The sequence below is a fragment of the Protopterus annectens genome, chromosome 10.part0, assembly GCF_019279795.1.
Source record: "Protopterus annectens isolate FY-2018-M chromosome 10.part0, PAN1.0, whole genome shotgun sequence".
In the NCBI taxonomy this organism is placed as follows: Eukaryota; Metazoa; Chordata; order Ceratodontiformes; family Protopteridae; genus Protopterus; species Protopterus annectens.
Window position 1 is genome coordinate 816,062,940 of NC_056744.1, and position 10,193 is coordinate 816,073,132.

Sequence of the window (10,193 nt, forward strand, 5' to 3'; positions counted from 1 at the left end):
ATCCTGACTGCAGATGCTATCCTGTTCGGACATCTACATTTATGGTAGGTACAAAACTGTACTATGTCCTTCATGGATGCATCTGCAGTCATAACAAATGGGTAGAATACCATAGCCAAACTAGGGGAGGAGGAAGAAGAATTATGGTGTAGTTAGGATCCCTTGCAATACAGCAGTGGCAAACCCTGCTCGGGATCTAGAGTATAGAGGTAAGTTGTAATGCTTGGCAAATGTATGCACGGAGGTCCAAGTAGCCGCCTCAATAATGTCCTTGGTAGCCACTCCTCGTAAGAAAGCTGTGGTAGTGGCTGTAGCCCTTGTAGAGTGAGGTCTTATGTTCTGTGGAATTTGCTTTCCATGGTAGGAGTAACAGAATCTTATGCAATTTCCTATCCACTTGGAGATTGTCTGTTTGGAAATTGCTTTTCCTTCCCTTCCTGTTGCATAAGCTACTAAAAGCTGGTCAGTTTTTCTATTGCCCTTGGTTCTGTCCAGGTAGTAGCGCAACTGTCTATGTACATCCAAGGTATGCAGCAGTCTTTCCCCCCTGTTCTGTGGATTGGGAAAGAAGGTAGGTAGGTGGATTGCCTGGTTTAGAGACACTCTGGATACCACCTTGGGCATAAATGTAGGATTAGTTCTCACGGACACTCTATCTTGATGGAAGATTAGGAAGGGTTGTACTGCCATTAAGGCCTGTAGTTCCGAAACCCTTCTTGCTGAAGTAATTGCCAGTAGGAAAGCAGTTTTCCAGGATAAGTGCTGAAGATCTGCTGTTGCTGCTGGTTCAAATGGAGGGAGTGTCAATTTTTCTAGCACAAAGTTCAAGTCCCATGCTGGTAATGGTGGTTTCCTAGGAGGTTTTACATTCTTGATTCCTCTGAGGAACTGCCTGAGTAGAGGATGTGAGAAGACAGGGGGATCGAAGTTGTATTCTGCAGAAATAGCTGATGCATGCATCTTGATGGAGGAATAGGACAGGCCTGTATGGAGAAGCTCTGCCAAGTACTCCAGGATGTTAGCAATATCTATCTTTGACACATCTTTCCCTCTTTCCGTACTCCAAATGACAAACCTTTTCCATTTCCCTGCATAGTTCCTTCTTGTTGAAGGTCTGCGGGCCTCAAGGATAATGTCTTTAACCCTTTGGGATAACTCTGGGTTAGTTGCTGTTATGTAATGTTCCAGGCAGTCAGTTGCAGAGTTTTTAGGTTTGGATGCATGATGTTGTAGTCATTCTGAGTTAACATCAAAGGCATCAGGGGTAGTGTCCACGTTCTCCCCCGAGACATGCTCCTCAGCAATGGATACCAGTGTTGTCTTGGCCAATTTGGAGCTATCAGAATTATCCTTGGATGTTCCTCTTTGATTTTGAGTAGCACCTTGTGCATCAAAGGAAGAGGTGGAAATGCATATGCTGTCAGGCCTTTCCAACTGAAGGATAGAGAGTCCACCTTCCATGCAAGTGGGTGGTATGTCCTTGTGCAGAATTTCTTGAGCTGGTGATTGAGTGGGGATGCGAATAGGTCTATTTGTGGCATTCCCCATTTCTTTGTGATGGCCTTGAAGATGTCCGGGTGTAGCATCCATTCGTGAGCATCCGAGGTAGTTCTGCTTAACATGTCTGCTAGGATGTTTTCTTTTCCGGTACAAATATTGCCTGTAACTGGATGTTGTAGCTCAGAGCCATATTCCAAAGGTCCAGAGTCATTCTGCATAGGGGGTATGAATGAGTGCCTCCCTGTTTGTTGATGTACCACATGACTGTGGTGTTGTCTGTCCTTATCATTAAATGGCCTTCTTTGAGGAATGGTCTGAAATTCTGGATTGCTAGTTTTACTGCCAGCATTTCTTTTTGATTTATGTGCAGGTGCAGCTGGTCTGGAGTCCATAATCCTTGTATGCATTTGTCCAGCATGTGTGCCCCCCAACCTAGGTCTGAGGCATCCGTTGTGATGGTTTGGCTTGCTTGAAAGTTGTGGAAGGGCAAGCCTGGGTTTGACTGGCATGCTTGAGCCCACCATAGGAACTCTTGTTTCAGGCATGGGATTAGTGGTATTTCGGTTTCTAAGCTGTGCCTGTGTTGAGACCATAAATTCTTTAGGTAAGACTGTAGCTTTCTCATATGCAGTCTGGCATGGGGGACCAGGATTATGCATGATGCCATGAAGCCCAAGGCCTGCAGTACTTTCCTTGCTGTTAGTTTGTTCTGCTTTGTTAATGCCAAGAAGTAAAGAGGGAGTTGTTCTTGTTTTTCTGCAGTTAGGAATGCCATCTGTTTTACTGTGTCCAATTCCGCACCCAAGAATGTTCTTGTTTGGGATGGTATCAGTCTTGACTTTTTTAAATTGACTGTGTATCCCAGGGCTTGTAGTAAGCAAATGACTCTTTGTAAGTCTTTTGTCAGCTTGCTTTTGTTGTCCACTTGTATCAGGCAGTCGTCCAGGTATGGATAAATTTGGATTGCCTGTAGCCTGCAATGAGCGATTACTGATGCCAGGCATTTTGTGAATACTCTGGGCGCAGTAGATAAGCCAAAGGGCAATGCTGAGAATTGATAATGCTCTGATCCTGCAAGAAATCTGAGGTATCTTCTGCAATTTGGTCATATGGGGACGTGCAGGTATGCCTCCTTGAGATCTAGAGTTACCAGCCAACACTCCTTGCCCAGCATGGGAAGAAGTTGCTGTAGGGTCAGCATTTTGAATTTTGGAACAATGATGAATGTGTTTAAGGCGGACAGGTCGAGAATAGGTCTCCAACTTTTCTCTTTTCTTGGTACTAGGAAGAGTCTGGAGTAGAATCCTTTGCCCTGTTCTGTAGGTGGTACCCTTTCCACAGATCTCATCTTTGTTAATTGAGCTATCTGTTTTAGAGCTTCTGTTTTTTGGTTTGGAGGTAGGTTTGGCATTCCTCTTTTTTCTGGTAATGTGTGGAAATGAAACCTGTAGCCTTGGTCTATAGTTTGCAAGATCCACTTGTCTCTTGTGATATAGTGCCAATTTTTTGAAAATAAGGCTAACTTTCCGCCTAAGGGTGCTGCTATTTGTTCCCTGGTAGGCGGTGTCAGAGCCAAGTCACTGTGATTGTCCTGTTGCAGTGGCAGTGGTTGTGTCTGTGCCTCATTGGTTATTGCCTTGCCACTGGCGTCCTCTGTAGGCACCTCCTCTGGATTGATTTCTGCCTCTGGAACATCTATTCCTGCCTCTCTGAGATTTAGAGGAGTCTGGAAAGGACCAATTTTTGGAAGGCCAGTGCCTGCTAAACCTTGGGGGCTGAACCTGTAAGAAATCTTTAACTGTTTGTACAGATTTTGCCTTCTCTTCCATTTTCTTCATTACTTGCTGGGCAGGAGAACAAAATAGACTGACCTTATCCATAGGAGCATCTAATAGCTTTGCTTTAACATGATCCGGCAAGACCTGTTCTTTCAACCATGCATGCCTTCTTATAACTGTGCCAGTCATGGCTGATCTAAATGAAGCCTCCAGTGCATCATAGCCACATTTTAAAGAATGGTTACTAACCTGCTGAATGTTATTCACCATTTCTAAAACATATTTCTTATCTAAGGAATCATCAGAGGACAGTTTCTTAGTTAACTGATCAAGCATAAACTCTTGGTATTGGATCATATGAAACTGACAGTTCAAGGCTCTAGCTGAGAGAGTAGCAGAGGTGTAAACTTTTTTACCCCATCTCTCTAAGGACCTGGATTCCCTTTCAGAAGGAGAGGGTTTTTGCTGAGGTCGAAGCTACTGCCTTAGGCCCCTGGGAGATAGTCTCAGGATCTGCAAGGGAGCCTTGTATAGGTGGTGATGAGTGTCCGGTACCCTGTAAAACCTATCGGGCTTGGCAGGGGCTGGAGGTAAAGTATCAGGAGCAGTGCAAACATCATTAAATGCATCATCCACAACAGGAAGAACTGGAGGTATAGCTAAGGGCCTATGTTGCGGTAAGTGTAGAAAGGTCCTAAGCCTTTTTCTTGAATCTGAGAAATCTTGTCCCTGCCATTGGAATTGCTCTCTCATGGCATGTAAGGTTTCCCCAAAGGAAAATTCCTCTGGTGGAGAGGCAGAAGGAATAGATTCTTCAGCATCGGAATCTTCATAAGTAGAAAAAGGAGCCTCTGGATGGTCTGTATTGTCTGAATCATCAGAAGAATCATCTGAGGACACTGGCTCAGGGGGTTCTGCTCTAGGTCTCTTTTCTGGAGGCTGAGAGGCCCTGTCTGGGTGAGATTGGGATCCCCTTATTAAAGAGATGAGATCCTCTGCCAGAGTAAGCATTTGAGAACTGGAACTGGGCCTGTGTGAGGGGGCTTAACAGGCACAGATTTAGCAGATTTGGCTGCTTTAGCCCTGGCAAAGGCCTTAATAGACATGGCTGCAGGAGGCCTAGCAGCACCATGTGCTGGGGTAGAGACATCCAAAGGGATGGTGTCCGATAATTCTAGAGGAACCACATTAATAGGCAAAACTTCAGAGGCCGATTCAACTAGGGTAGCAGGAGCCTCGGTAGTAGTCATGGACTCGGCTGAAGATTGACCCGTTTGCTCGGTTTCGGCCGAAACCGAGACACTCGCGGTTTGCTTAACCGTGGTTTCGGCCGAAACCGCGGACCGCGAGTGTCGGTCTTTTTCTTTGCATTTCTTAACAATTTGAGAAGTCGGAGGATCCGATGGCATAATGTACACAAAATCTGAGCCGAAAAACTGTTCAGCAAACTCCGACCGACGCCTAAGCGTTCGTCGGTTGGAAGAAGCACAGGCTAAACAGGCTGCTACGTCGTGGTCTGGGCCTAAACAAGGTAAGCAGTAAGAGTGGAAATCTTTATGAGGTATTTGTTTCCCACAAGTTAAACAGTTATTCACTTTTTCTGACATCGGCTGAGGCAAGAAAGAGTCCCCAACGGGGTACTTAGCTTTTTAGAAGTCTTTGAAGTAGTATTCGGTAGTAGTAATCTCTGGATCTGACCGACCGGCACTTGCGAACAGCTTCTGCTTCGGGCGCCACGCGGCAAGAAAGACTGAGGAAAATGGCGTCGGCTGATGCCTTTATACCCGAAGACCAGCAGAGATGACGTCGGGTGAAGTGCGACACCAGCCAAGGCCAGACCCAGACTTTGGAATCCGGCCGACCGAAGGGCTGCCTGACGACAGGACAACCCATTTGTTAGGACTGCAGATGCATCCTTGAAGGACATCAACAACAGGTTCATATTTACTAGGCATCTCATCCAAAGGAGGACATACTCAGCCCCCCCCCTCGCAAAGTACAACACAGTATCAGCAATCCATCTACATAGTGTAGGAGTAGAACACACAGCCTTCTGCATCAAAATCCGGTATGCTACATGTTGTGCTACTACACTGCTTTTAAATTCTATAGCACAGTAGTGACAACCATTTGCTAAACAAAACAGCTGCACATTGAAAGCAGACTTAGCATGAACAGCAGTAAACGTCTCTTCCCTTGAAGCTCATAACTCCTTGAAAATACACTGAAATCCACACTTGTTATTAGCTTGGTAGTTGGTGCAGAGGATCTAGGCTCTTGTGTCCTTTAACTAAGGAACAGGGTTTGAGCCTGCGAACATTAACTAACCTGCCATGCCTAACTAGGACATTTTACACACACACAAACACACACACACACACACACACACACACACACACACGCACACACACACACACAGACACCTTACTTCCATGTTTATTTCATGGAAGCAGGTCCAAGCAGCAGTAGGAATGTCTTAAATTCTGTATGTAGAAAAGAAGCAGCAAGCAGAAGGACCATCTCCTTGTATTTAAATTCCATGAAACACAGAAAGGAAGAAGCAAGCAACAGGTGTGTGCATCGATGCAATGACGCACATATGCAGAGGATGTACATCAATACACACAGAGATGCACCAACACACAGGGGACTCTTAATGAAGAACACCCTTAAAGAACACTTGTGAGTGGCAGCCCCATGGCCAATAGGCCCCTTCCCAGCCATCAGGGCCCCTTCCCAGCCAGTGGGCCCTAGGCAACTGCCTAGATGGCCTAAAGCTGGATCCTGCTCTGGTTGAGCTATAGAACAACTTAAACTACTCATTTAATTTCCTGTTCTGTGCTGGAAAGTGTTTGTGACATCCTCCCAAAGGAGTAGTCTTTGCACCCAAATGGCTAATTAACTAACTGCTCATTGTCTGTTCACTTGACCATTACACTGCCTAAACCAGCTATTTCCTACCCCTAGCTCATCAGTCTCTGCATATACAGCGGATATAAAAGGTTTACACACCCCTGTTAAAATGCCAAGTTTTTGTGATATAAAAAAAAATGAGACCACAATAAATCATTTCAAAACATTTCCCACCTTAAATGAGACCTATACCCTGTACAATTCAATTGAAAAACAAACAAATCTGCTAGGGGAAAAAATATAAAAAATAAAAAACATACAATAAGCTGGTTGCATGTGTGCACACCCTTAAACTAATACTTTGTTGACACATCTTTTGATTTAATTACAGAATTCAGTCTTCTTGGGTAGGAATCTATCAGCATGGCACATCTTGACTTGACAATATTTGCCCACTCTTCCTTGCAAAATGCTCCAAATCTGTCAGATTGCAAGCACATCTCTTAGGCACAGCCCTCTTCAAGTCACCGCACATATTTTCTACTGGATTTAGGTTTGGGCTCTGGCTGGGCCATTCCAAAAGTTTAATTTTCTTCTGGTGAAGCCATTCTTTTGTTGATTTGGATGTATGCTTGGGGTCATTGTCATGCTAAAAGGTGAAATTCCTCTTCAGCTTCATCTTTTTGGCAGAAACCTCAAAGTTTCGGGCCAAAAGTGACTGGTAATTGGAACAGTTCATAATTTCCTCCACCTTGACTAAAGCCCCAGTTCCAGCTGAAGAAAAGCAACCCCAAAGCATGATACGGCCACCACCATGCTTCACCATGGGGATGGTGTTCTTTTGGTGATGCAAAGTGTTGTTTTTGCGTCAAATGTACCTTTTGGAATTGTGGACCAAAAGTTCAACCTTGGCCTCATCATACCATAACATATTTTCCCACATGCTTTTGGGAGACTTGATGTATTGGTCTGCAAATTTTAGCCAGGCCTGGATGTTTTTCTGCATAAGAAAAGGCGTCCATCTTGCAACCCTACCCCAAAGCCCAGACATATGGAGAATACAGGAGATTGTTGTCACATGTAGTACACAACCAGTACTTGCCAGAAATTCCTGCAGCTCCTTCAGTGTTGCTGTAAGTCTCTTGTAAGCCTCCCTGACCAGTTTTCTGCTCATCTTTTCATCACTTTTGGAGGGACGTCTAGTTCTTTGCAACGTCAGTGTTGTCCCATATTTTCTCCACTTTTTGATGACTGTCCTCGCTGTGTTCCATGGTATATCTAATGCTGTGTTCATTTTTTTATTCCCTTCTCCTTACTGATACCTTTCAAAAATGAGATCCCTTTGATGCTTTGTAAGCTTCCTGTGAACCATGCCTTTTGCTGTAGCAGGCAACTGAATAAATGTCAGGAAAATCCTACTAGGACAGCTCAACTTTATTTAGGGTTAATCAAAGTCTCTAATTGATGGCAGAAGTGTACCCAAGAAGACTGAATGCTGTAATTAAATCAAAAGGTACTTCAACAAAGTATTAGTTTAAGGGTGTGCACACTTATGCAACCAGCTTATTGTACTTTTATTTTTTATACGATTTCCTCTAACAGATTTGTTTGATTTTCAACTGAATTGTACAGGTTATAGGTCATGTTAAAGGTGGGAAAAGTTACACACACACATTTTATATATATATATATATATATATATATATATATATATATATATATATAAATATATATATATTTGGATTCGTATCACTTCACCTAAAGAACATTTCACTGAGACCAAATCACCTGAAGTTCATTTCACCTAAAACTCATTTCAGTGACAAGTATTACTCTAAGGCAAGTCAAAGGTATATGTCCTTTTTCCCACTGTAGTGTGATCCTGGTGTTAGTATATATAGTTAGGAGGTGGTATGGGTGGCGTAGCCCCCCACCTAGTTGGTTTTTACCAAATAATGTAAAACAAAACCAGACAACATAAAACCAAATTAAGTGGGAGGTTTCACTCCCCCATACCCCCCAATGTGGGGGGCTGTGTCCCCCACACCCCCCAACTATATATACTTACACCAAGATTGCACTACAGTCAGGAAAAGGACATATACCTTTGACTTGCCTTAGAGTACTACTTCTCAGTGAAATGAGTTTTAGGTGAAATGAACTTTAAGTGATTTGGTCTCACTGAAATGGGTTTCAGTGAAATGGTCTTTAGGTGAAGTGATACAAATCCATATATATATATCTATATCTATATATCTATCTATCTATCTATATATATATATATATATATATATATATATATATATATATACATACATACATACATGCGCACACACACACACACACACACACATATATATATATATATATATATTATATATAGTTCCCCTGTATAATCGCAAAATCCTGAAAGCTCGAATTTCAGTATCTCAAAACCATAAAGGCAAACGCTCAAACTCCCGAAACCCCAAAACCGTGAAACACAAAATCGAACATTAACACACCATATGCCACACAACACATACAACATCCTACCCACACTACAGCAAATCAAACAACAAAATATACACAAACACAGTAACACAGATCAGCACACCTAAACTACATACAAGCAGGGGGGGCAACCCCAACTGCACCCCTCCCACACCCCCCTATTATATATACTAACTCTGAGATAGCACAAACAGAAAAAGATAGCAAACTCACACCCAGACATTCTACAGTTCCTCGTGCGCACACACACACACACACACACACACACACACACACACACACACACACACACACACACACACACACACAAAACACATCCAACACTTACATACTCATACTTTCACCTGACTACCCTAACCCACGCGTACAACTTACAAACACACTCACATACATCCAAACTCCCACCCAAAACCCTTACAAAACACTTGCTTACCTTAAATCACACCTATATTCACACACTACACCGGACACCATCCACACAAAACACCGCACGTAACGTAGCATAAAGCCATAACTGCAAATTCGTGATATTTAAATTCGCAATTATGCATTTTCGCTATTTTAAAAATTCACCTTTATGGTCTCGAGATACTGAAATATGAGATTTCAGTATTTCGAGATTATAAAGGGGAACCATAGATACACAGGATATACAAGAGGTGTATATACAGAATATATAAGAGGTGTTTAATCAGAATTCATTGAAAAAGTTATTTAATTATATTCAATCCATTTTTATTTTCAATTCAACTTGATTTGATTTTTGAACATTTACAGAAAAAAAAACATGTTTTAAAACATTTTTCCCAGAATTTAACAGTAGCCAGTTAAGACATAACTATATACATCATGATTACCCCATTTCTTATAGAAATTTTAAAATTTAGTTGGATGATAAAGAATACTTAAAAGACTTCTAAATTACGTCCACATTGCTGCTTTCAGCAGAACCCAGCATACATGTCAAATACTGTGGAAGCCTGTATATTGGACTCAAGTGTTTAAACAAGTAGGCACTATTATTTAAGTTTTGCCTGAATGCTGACGCTGTCTCATGACTGAGAATACTTCCTACTCATTTCTAATGTTTAGCACATAACAAATTTGCCACCCACACTGGCCAGGGTCCATAGAACTTCCATAATTTTGACAGCCCCCCCCCCCCAGTCACCTTTGTAGGCAATATCCAGGCTCCAGAACTCCCACCTCCAATGGGAGCTAATCCCTCGCCTCTACTCTACCTTCCTTGTAATAAAATACCAGATGCACTTTATCTTTGAAAAGCTGCAAAACAATTTCTGCTGCAGCTTGCCCACGTCTCCAGTTATGACTATCCCCTTTCTTACACATTCACCATTGCTTAGTAGGATTGATATGCCATGTAAATAAAAGTCATAGTTATTGTTCATAATACTTTCCCTGCCTTCTCAAGGAAGTACCCACCATGTTTTCTCCCATTGTGCCTGTTCTAAACATATTCCCTCTTGCCTACACCATTTTATTTTCATAAGACACATTTTCAGTGCATTTTACCAGTTACAACTTTGATAATAAGGAATGTTTATGTTT

At 42.5% G+C, this 10,193-nt stretch overlaps 1 protein-coding gene across 1 annotated transcript in view; it reads right to left on the bottom strand.

The window, feature by feature from the left end:
* Nucleotides 1-10,193, bottom strand: part of KLF12 (Kruppel like factor 12) — a 1,947,649-nt gene that overhangs the window by 1,785,746 nt on the left and 151,710 nt on the right. The gene's annotated exons all lie outside the window — the stretch shown is intronic.